The following is a 19,467-nucleotide window of genomic DNA, read 5'->3' as shown; positions in this document are numbered from 1 at the left end:
TAAATTCTACTGGAATTACAGTTTCTTTTTAGAATAAGCATTTCGAAATATTTTTGGTGAATAACAAATACAACAATCTCATCCATTCTAGGGAAAGACAATGATACCAAATAAATCTTATATGAATGTTTTTATTCAAGTTATATTATTTCAGATTAAAAATAAACCTTTATATCAAGATATTTCAAAATCGTTTTTAAAATTTACAGAAAAAGTTATAACAATAAACCTATAGGTCGTAACCTCTCTTTAAAAATTATCAAACAAACGAAATGGTAAGGTTTAACCTATATTATAAAGAACCTACGTTAGGGTGGCAGTGAATGTATGGGAAAAATTCCATGATCTTAATTTGAAAACCGGACATATACATTTTGTAGATTGGCTTCAAAAACTGACTTGTGAAAAGTTTTAGCACAATCGGACTTGATTTAGGGGTGTCTCAAAGCGCTCAATTATTCGGTTTTTTATCTCTAAATACATATAATCGAAAAGGGTACCATAGGAAATCTGTGAAATCTTATCATTAATTTTGATGCCAAATGACTTGAAAATACATGAAACGTCGCGATCTGGTGTTATCTTGAGAAAAATATGGAACAAAATTCACAAAATGGGACAAAATCATTTTTTCGGAAAACCGTCCGTTTTTCGGAAAACTGACAAACTCCCAAAAAGTCGATTATAGGCTAAAATTTTGCTTTCGAAATAACACCAGATCTCAACGTTACATACATTTTTAAGTCATTTGGCACAAAAATTGAAATTTCAACTCTCCCAATTTTCTTTGGTACCTCCTTTTGTGGTTTTTTAAATTGTAAAGTCGGTTTTAGACAAAACGATTTTTTTTAGATAACACCAGATTTTCATGCTTTTTGAAGTCATCGTAAAGTCATCAAAATTAGAGTTTCGATTTTTCCGATGTCCTCTGCACCCCTCTGGTCCTTTGTTGATTTTTAAGGGTCAAAAAACCGAAACTAAGAGCGATTTGAGGCAAACCTAAATCAAATCCAATGAAGCGGAAATTTTGCACAGTTTTTAAGACCAATCTATAAAATGTATCCCCAGTCGGTTTGCGAAATTCGACCTGATCCATTTGGTTGTCGCCCTTATTTACGTATAATGAAAATACCTGTCCTTTCAAAAATATCTCTCGAATCTTCTTTCGCCGGTTCAAACTTAAAATATGATACTGAATGTGTTATGATACTTTAAGGACCAGTCTTTTCGTGGAGAGATTGCCGTGACTTATCGATATAGCTTTTTTTGACGGTCGCCATCCAAAGTCTCTGTCCAATACGTTTGTCATGTATGTATGAACAGTTTGAAAATTTAAATAAATCTTATTGGTTATCAACAAATAATTCTTATGATGCGAATTGAATTTGACGACTACTACATCAAGAAGAAATTCGAGCTGTAATCATCTTTAAGGTAATCAGTTGAAAGTCATCATGTAGATGAGCAAAATCGAGCCCTAAACCGTTTGACCAAAAAGGTTAATTTAAAATCTTTTCTCCGTAAAAACAGAAATTTTTGTATAGATAGTATCCTGCAATACACCAAGTGTCATTTGTTTATTCTGTGTATTCGACTGTGGTCAACAAGTTTCGAACAAAAATAAAGGATCTGTTAACAAAGCATTTCAAATTGCTATCATAAAACTATCAATTCGACTATCTCATTGTTAGAAAAACATTACTATGAAGTACGAGAATTTCTAATGCAACACATTACAAAAGTGATACCCCACCTTTTAAAGTTAACAAATTATATCTTAAAGGAGACTCCACTCCAACAAGTACTATTAAAAACAAAACATAGGTATACGAAACTAAGTACAGAATATCGAAAGCAGTTTATTCAACAGCTGCTCTTTTAATTGAAGAATGTTACATCCACCATCCACCATCCGTTACCAAGGCACGGTGTCTTTTATAGAACAATTAAAAAATCTTATCTCTGAAAATTAGCCACATCATCGAGAGACTTTGCCATATTCAATGCACTATTCAGACAGTCAATCAATTGGGATTGTCTAGAAAAACATTTTTATTATGATTTGTGAACAAAATACTCGAGCAAATTAAGTTGTAAGTTTTAACTGAACAGTTTTGAAAAGAAATATAAATGTAACATTTTTGTGCTAAGATTGGTTATGATTCCTTCGAAAATGAATCATGACTTTAACACTAAACATACCGACACTTTGTATATACCTATTCATACCGCGAGCGGTCAAATGACGGCAAACACCGTTTTCGCTAAAACTCCCTTGTTTCTCAACCGATTTCTATCAAATTTATAGTTTTGAAAAGCTTATAATTCGACTCAAATATGTTTCTCAGACAATTTTCAGCTACAATCACAATAACTTTAAAGTTATTTACAGTACAAGAAAAATTTTATGAAAAAACATGCTTCAGGACAAAGGTTGTAAATCAGTTATTAAGTGCTCGAAAAAAATTTCACTTAGTGCCTGAGAAAGCTGAAGTTAGAAGCTATATGTTGCTCATATGGAAATTTTTTTTAAAAATTTTCTAAGATCACGGCCACAAAAAATGTAAAAAAGTTGTGTAAAACCCGTACTTTTCAATCAATCAACCGCCAAAGCTGCTCCTGTTACAGTAGAAAATTTTGAAAAAGTGAATTGAAAAGTAGACGTAATTTGTCACATTTTGGCATCTTTAGATTTTTATAATACTAAATACATAATTTTTGACGGCTTTTCAAAGGTAGTTCTTTTGCGAACTTTTTATGAATCTGGATTTTCTGAGACAATCCCTACACCCAAATTCAGCTTTGCACTGGATTTTGAGTACGTTAACGTATAGTTTAGGCAATAAAACTATATGCAAAAGAAAGCAAATTTCATGCCGGTTCTAGTGATGTAACTGCATTGGCGGTGCAATGCTTTACAAAAATATAATAAATATATTTCTGAAAGTAAAACTAGAAAATTTGAGCTAATGCTTGTTTGTTTTTTTCGTTTCTTTTCATCCGTCTTCGTGTGCAAAATAGCTTTGAGATATTACCACCCACTGCGCCCGTCTGCCAAGCAAGAATTTGTGCTGACTTCTCAAAATTCAGAAACTAGTTCACTGTTTTATTTATCATATTTTTGCCAAGCATTGCACCGCCAATGCAGTTACACCACTAGAACCAGTATGAAATTTGCTTTCTTTTGCATATAGTTTTATTGCCTAAGCCTTACGTTAACGTACTCAAAATCCAGTGCAAAGCTGAGCTTAGGTGTAGGAATTGTCTTAGAAAATCCAAATTGATAAAAAGTTCGAAAAACAGCTACCTTTGAAAAGTCGTCAAAAATTATGTACTTCGCATTTCAAAAATCTAAAGATGCCAAAATGTGACAAATTACGTCTACTTTTCAATTCACTTTTTCAAAATTTTCTACTGTAACAGGAACAGCTTTGGCGGTTGATTGATTGAAAAGTACGGGTTTTACACAACTTTTTTACATTTTTTGTGGCTATGATCTTAGAAAATTTTAAAAAAAAATTTCCATATGTGCAACATATAGCTTCTAACTTCAGCTTTATCAGGCACTAAGTGAAATTTTTTTCGAGCACTTAATAACTGATTTACAACCTTTGTCCTGAAGCATGTTTTTTCATAAAATTTTTCTTGTACTGTAAATAACTTTAAAGTTATTGATTGTAGCTGAAAATTGTCTGAGAAACATATTTGAGTCGAATTATAAGCTTTTCAAAACTATAAATTTGATAGAAATCGGTTGAGAAACAAGGGAGTTTTAGCGAAAACGGTGTTTGCCGTCATTTGACCGCTCGCGGTATGAATAGGTATACCACATACGTTATTCGAAAACAGTAACACTTAAAAAAAATTTAAAAACACAAAAATACTTGCATTTCAAAAACAAAAATAGTCCTGTCGTTAAATTTGCGAAAAAACAATTATATAAGGCGTAATCATCGTTTAAAGTTCAAAAACCGTCATTTGACCGCCTCCGGTACGTTTAGTGTTAAAAAACTTGTTAAAAATTATTTTAAAAAAATATGTTTAATTGAAAATTCAATTGAAAATGAAAATTTGTTCGATAGAAATGATTATGGGCACTGCACCCTCTACGCATTGATTAATTTGCTTTAGTGTTACCTGTAAATATAAACTTCAGATAATTTTTATCGATTTTTTTTCAAATTTTTGATAAAAAGTCATTTTTATCATAATTTTTAAATTTCTTATTTATTTTTTATAAAATCTTAACAAATCTAAGCTCAAAAATGTGAAATAAGCAATTTTTAGAAAAAAAATATTGGCAAAAACTTGAAATTTTTTTCTGTGTATTTTCTTTGCAAATCTTCAAAAGAAGTTGTTCTATAACCCCCATCGTTTTATTGTCTGAATAGTGTGTTGGATAGGTAAGGGTTTCCTCTACTTAATGTGGCGGTTCATTAATTCTCGGTTCATTGGTTAATTTTTGACGGTCGCCATGGAAAGAATATACTCACAGTCACATTTATTACGTTGGCTTGTTTTAACACCTCAGGAAGATAGATTATATCGATTAGCTCAAGTGTTATATTTTTGTTCTGAAAATAAAATTGTGATTTGACGAACAAAAATCTGACTTTCTGTGATTTAACCAAACACTCTGTGACAGTTTTCTGTGATGCTTATTCCATAATTTTCAATTCAGAAGTCATGTCAAGTTGCGTCTTTTATTTCATTTCACTTTAAAAAAATGTTATCACATTGCCAATATCAAATTTCATATTTTTTCAATTCGACGTTAATGGTCTAAAATATATATTGACCTTAAAAATTAAATTCCGAAAAAAAAACGTCCAAAATTTAAAAAATCTTTGAAATTTCTGGGTATTTCTAAAACTCTTTGGTCTGTGATACCGATTCTATGATGAAAATTTGCCCAAAATTCTGTGAAATTCTAGATTTTTTGTGATTTGGGCAACCTTACCTAATGCAGCTGGTCAAGAGATTACATGTCTGAAGATTGACCTGATCTTGCTAGGTTGAAGTCAATTTTTTCGAACATTGATTTTTCATCAGAATAGTTATTTAAATGATTTGCGAAAGACATTTCTTTACTAATTTTTCAATCATTGTATGTTTGCTAACAAATAAACAAATTAAATGGTCGTTGAAAATGAATTCCTACTCATTATGAGTTGATGTTTCACAGTAAATTTATGACTAGAGCTTCTACATTAACCCAAATATCACTACAAATGTTTACAAATTGAGCCTAGCTCAAAATTCGTTTCACACTCCGTATCAGGGCCGTAGGAAGAACCGACTCATGGGGAGGGGGGGTTTTGATGACTGATTTTTACCTGAAAATTGACTTTAAAAAAACTGCAATATTAACACATTGCGTTTTTTCGCATTCCGTTACCCAAATATTTCTATTAGACTAGCAATTTGAATTTTTCTTATTGATTTGAAACTTGAAATGGCCAATGTTTATTGTCCTTATTGTGTTAATAATCTAACAAGACACTGGGAAAATAAAAAATTTCCTGCAGATTTTGTAAGTGAAGATGTTTCTTCAACAGTATTTTTAAAAGTATTTTTCAAAAATAATCAATTCCATAATGAAATTCATGTGTATGATTTAAAATAAAATAAATAAAATTTGGGGTTTTCGGATTAAACCAAAAACTCTTATTCTACCTTTGATTTGAGATTTTCAATTCAATTGAGTATACAAACTAATTTTGTTTAATAATTGAAAATCTGTAAATTGAAATGACAAGCAATCTTAACACATTAGGGACCGGAAAGAAATCTTTAATTAGAAACACCAAAATCCGGCATTCTTTATCTCAGAGCTCACTTGAATAAATTTCACAAATTTAGGATTTTTTAGTTAAGGTAAATGTTGTGTTATACTTTGTCGAATGAAGTTAAACACACAAATTCATGCTATTTGAATTATTTCTTCAAAGTGTAGCACTCTGTTGGCGAGCAAAAAAAACGAGATATCTCGTTTTTGGTCCGCAACGTGTTAAGTTCATGATCTCTTAAATTTCTCAATAATTTATATTGATTGTAAACTTTATACACAAGTTAAACCTTTTGCTGAATTTTGAATCTGCATTCTGAATAAGTATTCTGAAACTGAATTCAAAAATTGCGCTTTGAATCTGTATCTGAGTTTCCATTCACAAAGATCTGCATCTGACTTTTCAATTTTGGATTGTCATTTTGAAGCTTTGAATTTTAAATTTTTTTGTAAGAATTGGTTAAGAACTTCGAATTTGAATATAAAATGAAATTTCTCTTCTTTCATATTCGGAATACTATTTTCAAAACATCAGCTTTTCGTTTCTAATTTCTTATGATTATCCGAACTGAAAATCAAGAATCCTAAACTGTATAAAGAATACGACCTACGAAAATAGGAATACAATTTTAGTTATAGGAAGTATAACTATATTTATAGGATTTAATTTAATTCAGAATTTAATATTCAGGCCTGAATTTCGATGAACATGTGAGAAAATTTTGGAAAAAGTATAGCATAATTTTGGACTTGGATTTTTGCATAAGTTTTTAGTCTAGATTGTTGCTCTCGATTAACCTTACTCTATTATCATAATTTGATTCTGAATTTGAAATTTTGAGTGTAGAGTAGAATACTTTGCTTGCTGTTTTGGATCCTCATGGGGGGGGGGGGTTTAACCCCCAAAACCCCCCCGTTCCTACGGCCATGCTCCGTATAGTTATGCCCAGAAATCAGGAATTTGTAATTTACTCTTCGAGGATTTGAATAAAAAATACAACAAAATTTGGTATATTTTGTTCACAAGAATAATCTCTAAAAGCAGTGAAATCGTTAACTATTGATGGTAAAATTACAAACATCATTTAGGTATGTACTATTGAAATAAAGATTAAATTCCAATTTTTTTTTGCATTTTTGGTCCCGATGAAAAAAATCACTGTTTTCTGGAAAAGCCATTTGAGTAAGTATCAATGAGGTACAAATCACTTGGTGGCAAAAGGGTACAGTTTCGGTACTTATACCACTTTGTCTCCAAACAAAATGTGACTTTCAGCTAGCAAAGTTTCTTCAATAAGATCAAAACATAATAAAATAGTGGAAAAAATTGAATAAAACGGAAGATAATCTTTGGCAGTGAAGGATTTTTTCTAGGAGTGTATAACGATTTTTTAAATTTGCACATATAAAGAGGTAGGCTATAAACGCCTATTAAGCTGAATATTAATTTAAATAAATATTTGATAGAATATGTGTACAAAACTTATATACACATAAGCAGGCATCTGTTTTCTATACTTTTGAGTAATTTTTATGTTGAAATCTCCTCCAATTTTCGAGGAAACGATTTTATTCTAACTGTTGTCTTAAATGCCGAACCTCAAACCGTGCGGACTAAATGCGCCTATTTATGTTTTGGGCAAAATTTCTGTTTTTCTAGCAAAATTTCTGTATAATTTAATTGAAAATGATAGAAACTGATTATTTTTATACGCCAAAGCTGAAGTTTTGTAAGATTGTATGTCTTTTATAATTTTAGGGAACAAAACAAAAGTTAGGGTTGCCATATTATGGAGGCAGTTCATCCAAAAGAAAATCTTTATCATATCTGTTTTGAGATCTCAATTCTCTCATAAGATGTTAATTAGAGCTTAGATTTGAAGTTTTTAAGGTAAAAATCTTTTTAACCGGTTATTTTAGGATAGAGGCATTTAAAAACACTTTTATATTCCACTTTCCAATCATTATAAAATCTTCATAGAAGCTTCTGTTTGTTTATTTTTTTAAGTTCATTTGAGTAAGAAACTAAAACCACTCAAGTTTTTGTTTTCTTGCCTTATACATATTCAAAGCGTATCACCAACAAAATGCATTCATTAGATATGTTGTCTTGACAGCCATTTCGTCAACTTTCACTCACACTTATACTCCTTTGGCTCTGAGGGTCTAAAATATTAAAATTAATAAATCACAGAACACAGGTCAGACTATTTGTTATTTTCAACCAGACTCCCAGAAAACCTTTAGCAAACTTGAGCGTAGAGTCAACCATTTCAACATTTTATCTCACTACCTTTTTTGCTCTTGCCTAAACAAAATCTATCATGCGGAATCATGTTAGTCTTAACCTAGTGTTTTCTTTCTAGGTCTTTGATTTTTATTAGTCCATCAAATCTGAGCCCGATTCTGCTCGGGTTTGCACGGATATTTTATACAAAGTTTGGGAAGAATCCGAACCAGCCTAGTTGCCGGATTTCATAAAAAAACAGATTTTCCAGTTTTTTTTTGTTTCGATTATAGTCGTTTTACCATAATTATGGCATTCGCGACTTTATCAACGTTGCAGTTGGCGGATAGTTATTGAAAAACTTATCCGGTACAACTGTGTTCCATGTTTACTCTTGGGCTCAAACTCGCGGACTCGGCTCAGGAGACAACAGATTTGCCAAATGAGCTCTGTCACAAGCCACGTGAGAACAGATTTTCCAGGATTCCTTCACTTTATCTGGTTAATCAAACAACAAAAAACTAAATGTGTTGTATTTTTTTTAAATTTATGCCTCCAAAACGAAATGAGAGATTTTCTGGAGCCTCAAATACGATTTAAAATCAGTCAATAAGTTTTATTGAAAAAACATTTTTTATGTTGAGTAATTTCTGGTTTTTGACAAAATTAGCCCAGATACTGCCCGAATTTGGCCACTTTCGCCGGGATTTATCCGGCCCGGATACGTGCTGAAATAATTCTAACAACCTTACTTTAGGTGATTATTGTTCTGATCTGTAACATTTGATAAATAAATTTATGTTTTGCTAGAATTCAAATTACACAAACACACGGGCAAAACAACAATTGGAAACCTAATTATAATTCAAAAACTTTACTGTTTAATTCCAAATTCAAATTCCATATCCATCCGACTGTCCGATTCCATATACATAGGTAGGTAACCCAATTTCATGGAATAATAATCGATAACGGTCAGACAGTAGCTGGAGTATGAGTATGAGTAGAGCAGGTACCATCAACGTCAACAAGCACGATGATAAAGCAATTTGAATATCCTTAGCCGAAACGGTTTCCGTTTCGAGTCCGGCCCCCCAAAAGAGGAAGATTCCAGTGCATCTTCAGCCTATCAGACCGATTCTGGTGTTCCGGGTTTATCGAAAGCCAACAAACCCCTTCCTAGCGAGCCACTTATAATAATATATGCATAAGGAGAAGGTAGGGAAGGAAAAGCGGGAAACTGGTGCCGCATAACTGTGTAAACCATTACGAAAACAGACCGAAAACCGTCTTCCATCATCATGATTACAAGCCGTAATAAGTACAACACATGTTTTCCAACCACCATCACGAGAGCCCCATTTCCAAATTACATCCACTTATGATAGCGGCAACGTATGATTCCTTCAGTTGTTTCACGCGATTTGATTCCGGTAAAAATAATCCACTTCAACGCCTCCATGTTCCATTCATAATCCGGGAGGTGGTGGGCTTCCATTTCGTTTCGTTTTGACTCCAAACCAAACCAAACTAAACTAAACCAAAACGACTGTTATCATTGCCGATGCTCAAGTAGGACACATGTTTCCACAAAATGTTCTTCCTTTGAATTCCGTTACTTTCGTTACTTTCACATCGACGTTCACTTAAGTCGTTTGACAAGCCACAAACCGAATCATCCCCCCTTACTGCGGGTGGACACATCTGGTCCGTTTCCAAACAACTCCCAGTAGTTAAATCCTGTCAGGTTAGGTCACGTGTGCAAGTCCACTTTTCCCTTAGGGGGGACACACACCACATCACATTGCATTCCAAAACGAGCGGACCTGAATTTCGTCAACTTGTCTTAAAGTTGATTCACGCAGAGTATGAAAAACGGTCCGACTGGACTCGCATTGACCCGAGTTCTAAAACAGACACTCTCCCCACTTCCCAAAAAAAAAAAAAAACAAACAGGACAAGGCCATTGAAGGCCACTCGTGACTTATTCTTTCTGGTACCCTCCCCCACTTTTCCGGTTTTTGTTGGGTCATTCAAAACGCGCGTTCTGGTCAATGGAACAGGGGACTGTCGTCGTCAGTCAGTCTGCCAGTGCCGGTTTAAGCAAACATTCAACACACTCTCGGCTCCCAGTTAGAATCAGTTGTCGAGTGATGAGTACACACTCGAGCGCGTCGTTCTGTGTCTGCCATTGCTGGTACAGAATGTAGAATGGACTAGAGTTGAGTGTAGGTACACATGCTCGTCACTCGACTTGTTCTGCAGAATAACTCAACTTTACTCAACTCAACCCTTAACGACGCACGGTGTGCCCCACGATTGAGTTTCGACGTGGAACGGAACAAATCATCCCCCCTTTCCCTTTCCTTTAATTCATGCCAAGCAACTTTGATGCGATAATTTGAACTCACTATTTAAACACGGCCTGATTGACGTGATCCGCAGACTGGCGACGACGTTAGGTCAACACTTATTCGAAAGAGGGGAAACACACCGGGGGGCCAAAGATTCATCCCCCCTTACCCCTTTCAACCCTGTCCAAACTTCCGCCAGGAAGAAGGGCGGGAAAACTTTTACCACGCTACTCGGACAACACTCACCCACATAAATTGCTTTTCCCTCGAGGAACCAAGTGGATGTGGTTTCCACTTTTATTAGTTGTATCAACGACTACGTGGGCCCTCCGAATCAAAACTTGGATATGGTAAGGATTTGACGGACGAAACTCCCTTAGTCAGTCAGGTGGGTATTCCTACTTGATTCAGCGCTCCCTCGACAGGGGAGAAGACGATAAACTTTTGTAGCCACTGTGCTCTCTAAGTGTATGCAGATATGGTTAGGTTTCCGTGGGATATGAGTCCGTTATAGAAGTAGGTACATTGGTTCCGAAAACACCGACGTCGACGACAAGGACGATAAAACGGCGACGCCTCCGGGGGATTCCAGCCGCCTGAAATCCTCCGTAAATTTCCCGCGCGCGGCGACGACAACGAATCTACGCCACCGGAATCTGCACTTGAAAATCTTCCGAAATCGAAATCGATTGAAACGACGGCAGCTGCGGCGACGACCTTATCCACTTCAGATTCCCTTCCCCTAAATCTTCCAAAAGTGGCCGACGACGACAACGACAGGGAAAAGGTAAGCTTCGGATCAGAACGCGGCGATCCAACAGTCGAAGAGACGAACGACGATAACAAGTTGGCTCCCTGGTGCCCGGAAAAACGTTCAACTTCATCGCGGTCCGTCGAAAGACTAAATCCAGGAGAAGATGCTCTCGACTCGTCTCGTCTAGTCGTCGTTTTGGTTTCTGTTTCTGCTCCAGGGGGCAATCTGTATTTCGGAACACCCGAAAAAACGACTGGCAGACCACATGCGACACCCCGAATCGGGTTGGACCCGAACGGAACTCTCTCCTCAACTTGGAAACGGTGAGAACCACCCCTAACGGAACGACTGAAGGATGAACTGTCGTCCCTCAAAAAATCCTTATCGGAAAAGCTCGGCCCTTAGTTACCCGGGAAATCCGCTTGCTGGCAAAAGGGCGCATGTTTCTGATAAGAGAGAGCAATTCCTTTCAGAAAAGCACTGCGCAAACTCGACCCCTCTAGCCGTCAAACTGCTCGGGTCGAAAGGTTTCGGAAAATTTTTCCCCGCTTTCCCCTCTACAAAAAGGAACCCTAAAAAAAACCAAAACATCCCGAAAGTTGCACTTTCGCCGACACATTCGGCATCATTGAGTTACACATACAAATGCAAAACGGTTCCCCCGAAAAAAGTTCGAGACAGATTTTTTCGTTTCCGGCACAGGCAGAAAAAAAACAAAACGAGCATGAGTCGTTCTGTTTTGAACTTTCGATTTGTGTCTGGTATGGCTGCAAGTTTTTCCTGCAACCTAACCTTCCGGAACCGGTAGTTAACTTCGTTCCCCGCTTTGCTTTCGTTATAACCAAATGCAAAACGCTTGCGGGGTTTGGGTTGTTTTGGTTCTGATTTGTGAATGTGTTAGTTTCCAATCGAATGGAGCAGGCGATAAGGGTTGACGTGTGGCGTCATCGTTTAAAGGGGATGGTATCGCTTCTTAGATTGGAGAACTTTACGATTCTTTATATTTTTGAATAAAAATTGCTTATAAACTTTTCGCCTATACATTGAAGTTCTAGAATTTATGATGAAAAAAAAAATATGAGCCTTTTTGAGAATAATCAATTTACAAACGGAAAATATACTTGAAAATTGTTTAAAAAATTTCCGTTTGCTGTGGAAGATTTGAACCCGAAATCTTCGGCTTTGTGGGCCAAAATTGTTTCTAACTATTCTACAGGTCAGTCAGTCAGTCTATATGTAAAGACTCATGTAGTCATCAATTTCAGATTCAAATTCTCGGTATTTTTTTCAAAATTTTCAAAAGGCATATATCCTTTTTTTTAACTTTTTCAAATAAAAACCTTGGAAAGGGGGTGGGGGGGGGGGGGTCTGTTTAGATGTTCAACATCCAACCCCCTTCCCCAGGGAAATTTTTTCCTAGTAAAATTTTTAAAGTAGTATCAGAAAATTACTTGATCTTAAAAGGTGTCTAAAAATAAGTGTTAACAAGCAAATCAGAAATTGAGCTCAATTCTGGCGAAATGTAATCTTAAATCACCCTAGGCTTATGACATTTCATTTAAAAACGCTTTATGACGTGAAAAGATTGAAACTAATTTTTTATAGTAAATTACGATATGTATCAACCTTTGGTATAGAAACTCTAAATTTGACATACAAAAAAAATTCTTGTCTTTAGAATGGGTTTTTAACAGAATTAGCAAAAAAAATCAAATATCTTACATCTTGAAAAATCGTTCTGTCATTAAAAATGTTATGTTGATATTTAATATTCTATTTTTGTAAATTGTTTATTTGAAACGGCTCATATCTTCAGGCTTTAAGGGGCCAAAGTCGTTTTGAATCTTCGCAATTGATTACTGGTTCAAATCATCTTTTTTTTAAAATGAAACATTCATCAAAAAACCAATATCAGGCTCAATTTTATTTTGTGTTTCTGATTCTTCTAAATACTCACATTTAGAATACTCACATTTGGAAAGGTTTTGATAAATTACACAAGGCCACAACAATTACATTTTTCTGAGGTGCAATCGACTTGAAAAGTGATTTTGATTAATTTAAGTGCCGTGACTCTGAATATGCCATTTTTTATCATTTTCTTCTATTGAAATAACTTTTTCAAAATAGGTTAAAATCTTTTGAGGAAGTTCTGAACTTTTTGACAAAACTTAAAAACAAAAACCAAACAATTAAATATAAAAGTTATGATTCAATTATCAGCTTTCATCAAGACTTCAAGTAATTATGAGTTCTGCGAAAAAAGTTATAGAAGTTTTTCTATTTGTTTACTTTTCCTCATTTTACAAATTTTTAAAGCAAATTGAATATTAAATACTTCAAAGTATTAATTAAAACGTTTTGTAAGTTCCTACAAATTTGTGAATAAAATCTATTTTCTGAAGCAATGTCAAAAATACTCGCAATGATGTCTTTCTAAATTAAAAAAACTGCTACATTTTACTTTTTAAGCTCATGCATAATTATTAGGGTAAAATACCTAGATTTCGACAGTTTTTGCTCGTTTGTCAGAAAACCCATATTAATTGACTCAAGTTTTTCATCTCAAATATGATTGGTTCTATGAATCAGACTTTTTTCTTCATTCTTTACCTTTTTTATCGTAAAAAGAAAGTTTAAAGAAAAAGTTTTTATTATCCTTTCACTTAAACCTTTCGATGATCTAGTTTTCGACATTCAATTTTAGTTTTCGACACAAAAAGTTTTAGTTTTCGACTTTTCACCTCCTTTGTTAGCACAGGAATATGAAATTTTGCATATTGGATTGCATGTCTACTTCACGGCGTTTTTTACACACAGTATAAACATACCAAGGAAGATGGGTGTCGAAAAATAGATTATAAGGTGAAACTTCATTACTAGTTTTCGACAGCTAAAAAAACTGTTGAAATTTCTTAAAATGTTGGCAAAAAATATGAAATAAATTACCGAAAAGATTGATTTCAGAACCTTATCTATCCATTGATTTCTTTTATGTTGCTTTCAATCAAATAAAATGGATGTTTTTTCATGATTCAAAATCATTCTTATTTGGTCGATAGCATTGAATTTCACAGGTGATTTAGAATGTTACTTTCAATTATTGATTTTCTACTACTTAACAACTTATTTATAAGAATTTTTATATTCAACGTATACTAAACTGGGAGAACAAAAATAGAAAAATATGAACATAGATAGCTTGAGCCACCAAATAGAAAGATAAGCCTTTCATTAAAAATTTGTCGAAAACTAGCTCCTGTCGAAATCTAGAGTATCTACCTATTATCTTTAAAATACCATTCCATAGTTGAATGAAGTATAGTAAACGAAATCAGAATAACATTTTTCTTAAATCTAGGTTTGATAGATAATCAGTTATCAAAGATTGATTTCACTTAAAACTGTAACAATTTAAAATTTCAAATAATCAAAAAAAATTGATGGTCTGAATTTAACAAAAGATTCGAGTTCAGGACGCTTGGATGTACAAAATCAATCATTAAAACAGAAGCACCAAAATCCTGCTCCCTTGATTCGTCAATTAACCCTTTAATGCATGACTTTTTTTAAATGAGAATTGCAGTTATTGATTCAGTGGAATAATTAAATTATTATGTGAATAACAAAACTCAACAGGTTTGAAGTCGTTATTTTGAGTATTATAAAAGTTATGGCCCATCAAATTTGAAAAATATTTTTTGTAATTCTTAGCTCATTACAATACGATTTTGCTTATTTCTTCAAGACCCTGTAAATTGGGTGCAGGAAGGTGTTTGTGATTGATTGAGATTAAAAAATTTGTAAGCATTTGCAAATCTGAAGAAATAACAGCGATTTTTCTAAAAACTTCTTTATTTTAAAAAAAAAATTAACTTGATTTTTTTAATTTTTCCGCATATTTTGTTTGATATCTCACACAAACATTAAACTGTCGTTTCAAAAATACCATGGGATAATTTCTTTTAATCTCTAAAATATTTTTCGTGAATACTCAAAAAAATCACGCGTTTTTAAGATATTTGGATTTTGATTAGTGTTGTTTTAAAACAACACTATGCATTTAAGGGTTACATTTTATAACTTGGTTTTATAATGGCAAAAGTGTGTTTACTCAAAAAAATTCTTTCTTTAATGTTCTGGGATTTTCATCTTTACATTTTTTTGAAATTTCCAAATGAATGTACCGTTATTTTTAATGCAGTTTTTTTAAGTTCGAAAATGGAGTCTCGTATCGTGCGCGAACCCGGACGGTTGTGTTCTGTTCAAGCTCCGGCCAAATGTGTGAGCATCAAGCTCAATTCGAAAATTTATACCTATTCGAATCGAAAGTTTCTATGCTTGTGAGAAAGTTAAAAAATCAAGTGATGAGTGCAAAGTTATTAATGAAAGCCTTATTAAGCTTCTATTCATGCTTCAAAAATGTTATTAAAACAAAATCCGAAAATGTGATTCCCGAAACGCTAGTGTTTCGTGGTATTTCGAAAACGGAAAAGTTAATTCATGTGAAAACAGGATTGAACGTAGCAAAGGTGTTTTCCTCGCTCGTGATTTTTTTTTGCGCTTGAATTTTCGGCAAAAATGAAAATTTTTAATATCAAACAATTTCTTATTGTTGTGAAGTCCGGTTTATTCGAAAAGCCTTTCGTCTGATTGCAGAAATGAAGAAAATGTTTTCTCCCCGAGTTGAATTCCAAATCGGTGTCGTGCGTTATGGTTCTCCTGTTTAGATTATTTTAGTGCGGTTTCCGATTGGTTCAGCAGGATTTCATTTTTTTTTTTCAAAGTGCGTGGAGTGTAAAGCAAAGTCACTAGAGTGAAAAACTACAGATAATAATAATTGAGGGAACGACAGAAAACGGCCGAAATCTGATTAAAGTGCGCCAAGTTCCCGTGTAGCCGGTTTACCGTTTAATTTTGAAGAACTATAGTATTCATTTGAAATTTTCAAAAATAAACCACCCGCGCAACATGTTATCATAATCAATTGATGCGAACATTTCAATGACTTTGTTTCTGTAATATTGCAAAAAGCAGATAGATTTACGTAACTGAATCAATAGCTTAAAAATTGTCCCTCGTGCATTTTCATTCGCTTCGTGCGATCGTGTAGAAGTGTTTTGGTATGAACGTACCGTATCGCCTACTTCAACAATTTCACTGGGTGTGAATGGATAACGTATATGACAAACGGACCTAGACGGCTACAGAAATTGAAAGCTAAGTAACTTTTCCGTATTTTTTAATTTTTTTTCAATTTTTTTCATTAAAAGATCACTTTAAAGGGTGGCATGTTTGAAAATAATTTCAGAAAAAATTAAAATTATCTACTTTAATAACCAAAAAGTATTAAACTACAAAAATATGAGGCAAAGATTGGCAACAAGCCGCAAAGTTTTTCAAAAGCAATTTCTGCAAAACATTCCTAAAATTCAACATATTTTCAAATTGCATCATCTATAACTTTTTGATTCTTCATTTCACGTTTTTAGTGGTTATTTGTTATTTCAAGAGTGGTTTCGAGAATCATTTATGAGATAGATATTATAGTGAGGGAAACAGCTAGCTTGTAGAAAATTCGAATGGTTACTTTTCTAATTATTTGAGAGTTCATAAATCTTTTTTAAATTTCTTAATTAAAACACCTTGTAGATATTATTAGGAGTTTCCTTAGGAAATGTCTAGGAGCATAGGAGGTGTAGGTCAACCAAAATCGCACCATTTTCCAAAAATGGCTCCTGATTAAAACCTCTCCCTTACTTAAACAACCCTTCCTGAGATACTTGAATATAGATTCGCAGACGTATAGACGGTTTCTATAGCTGGTGATACTGACTTATCATTGTTTCAGAGTTTTTCAAAACAAGTTTTTGAAGAAAACTGGAATAACAGATAAATGGTTGATCCAAAAAAGTATCTTACTAACAATCCTTCCTTCATCCCTCTTTGACTACTAGGACGTGGCCGGCGCCGTTATTGATCATTTTTCAAAAGGAGAGCATGAGTTTTGTGCATTGAGAATGAGTTGCTAACCCCAAGCTGCATTCTTTTGGCCCTTGTACAAAATTGATGGCCTCGATCAATCACGGAGTAGCAACCATTGGCGATGTGGAACTCGTTCTACTTAGCCACGCCAGCGATCATGAAATTCGAAATGCATTGAATGATTTGATACAATATAAAATTATAGTTTTATTAAAAGCATGAGAAATAGTGGTATTTTTGAAGACAAATTAAAGCATTTCGGGCTTAATGAGTTAAGGTGGATATGAGTAGTCATACAAGCTAAGCTAAACAGGATTGAACGTAGCAAAATCGTGTCGGTCGTGTCACAAATTTAGTGTTAACTAATTGATTGTGCAACATTACGACATCCTGTTGTAGAAAAATTCTCTAATTCGTGATTATGAAGAAGTCAGCATTACTGAAATCAGCACGCTGACATGTTAAAACATGTCCATCAGGATTGCGGCCTACGATTTTCATTGACCGGGAAATTGGCTGGATCGAAGCAAGCGTTGCACGGCAGCATAAAAGACGAGGCGTAGAGAGAGCTGATAACGCGATGAGAAGTTTCCATTTTACTTTTTCTCTTTTTTGTTTCTGCTGATGCTTCTTCTTGTTTGCTCTGTTTTGCCTAAAAAAACTGATTGCCTTTTCCTTGATATTCGAATGACCTAATTTTCGAAATTAATGAAGACATATGCTCCGTACTGTAGATTTGAAATCATAAACTAAATACATGTCTATCTTTTATTGGACGTAGTAGGGGGCTAAGTTCATATAATTTTTCAATTATATTTATGAAGTTCCTGGATATGTCAACAATAAAAAATGGAAAGGCTAATCATAATTACATGACCCATTTGGTCATGCGGCTATGATTGGGCGGGGCTTATTGGCAATGAAAGTAGCCTCGGGATGTGCAGGTGCCATTCTGAAATGGGTTACTGGAATTTCAATAGAGCTAACACTACCAGCACACGCGATTGAACAATTTTAATCAAACGGAACCATATTGGCTCTTTTACATAACAAACCGGCCAGCTCAGGGGGTCGTTGGATGGATTATACATACACATACATACACAGTTTTTTTAAGTTCTAAAATAAATTTACCTAATTTTAAAATCAAGCTATTTAAATTTTTAGTTAATGTTTTGATAAGTTTGTTTATATTTCTCATTTCTGAATTTTTGTTTTTTTAAATTAACCTTTAATTTTTTACCTCATCAAACATGCACATTTCAAATCACAATTAATATTTTTTTTTTAAATTCAAAACCTTACAGCAGAATTTTTCAATCAATTGAAAATTAAGAAAAGAAATGTGAATGAAGATGAATATAATAATGAATAACAATTATTATCATTTTCTTAACAATTGAACATGGTTTATTTTTTATCTGTTCTGGCATTGTTTTTTAAATTCAGTTTTGTTTAAACCTTTGTTATGAAAACTAGACTGCTTGGACACTATTTTGAAGCAAATTCCTAGTCCAGAATAAGGAACATCTTGTACCAGATCATTTTGAAACATTCAGTGTGATTTGTTTTGGAAATTTTGAATTATTTTATCAGTGAAATTTATTATTTTTCTAGTTTTTGTGATAATCATAAGTAAGAAAACGATGTTATAAGTTCATTTTATTATTATTATGTTTTTTGTAATTGCTTTTAATTCAAGCTAAATTGGAATTTCAAACCTCCCTCCAATGGTCAGATCGTTTGCACGAGCCAATTTCAAATACAATTTGTCACGGCAGGATTTTCGAAGTTCCAGAAAATTGGCAATTACTTAATTATTTGTGAAAATTCAAATTTCTCTTTTGCGATTTCCTTTGCCCTCCCTCCCCGCTCCATTAAGTAAGTTTCAAAATCCAAAAGTCGATTTTTGTCAAAAAGGTCGTTTTGGGAAAACACTAGATTTCGACATTTTAGGCATTTTAAGTCATTTGGCATCGAAACTATTATTTATTTATTTAATCAAAGAAATATGTGGAGTAAGGTAATTCAATTCCTTTTAAATTACTACATAAAGTTCTGCTATAATTGTTTGATTTTTCTTATTTCTTTAGTATCCCCCCTTTTGAGATTTTTGAAAATTATAAAAAATATAAAAAAAAGAAAATAATTATTAAAATGACAGATATGACAAAAATTTAAAAAAAAAACAGAAATGACAGAACTAAAATATAAAGTGAAAATGATAGAAAACGACATAATTGTCATAAACTGTAAAAATTTTAAAAACATTCTAAATTGGCAAAAATGATAAAATTTACGAAATTGACAAAAGTTGACAACAAGCACAACAAAGTTGACAAAAATAACTCAATTGGCC

General features: G+C 33.5%; 1 protein-coding gene across 14 annotated transcripts in view; it reads right to left on the bottom strand.

Annotated features, from left to right (window-relative positions):
• Positions 1–19,467, bottom strand: part of LOC129754131 (collagen alpha-1(XVIII) chain) — an 875,414-nt gene that overhangs the window by 508,170 nt on the left and 347,777 nt on the right. For 2 of the 14 annotated variants that reach the window (XM_055750009.1, XM_055750010.1), the window contains exon 1: positions 10,616–11,286. The exons of 10 other annotated variants lie outside the window; for them this stretch is intronic. The gene's annotated coding sequence lies outside the window, so the exon portion shown is untranslated. Of the gene's footprint in view, positions 1–10,426; positions 10,551–10,615; positions 11,287–19,467 lie in introns of those variants that run through there. 2 more of the 14 variants (XM_055750012.1, XM_055750011.1) reach the window with 2 other exon arrangements.

This window comes from Uranotaenia lowii, chromosome 3, assembly GCF_029784155.1.
Source record: "Uranotaenia lowii strain MFRU-FL chromosome 3, ASM2978415v1, whole genome shotgun sequence".
NCBI classification, from domain to species: domain Eukaryota; kingdom Metazoa; phylum Arthropoda; class Insecta; order Diptera; family Culicidae; genus Uranotaenia; species Uranotaenia lowii.
Note: the sequence above shows the minus strand (reverse complement) of the source record. Positions and strands in the feature narration are given on the sequence as shown.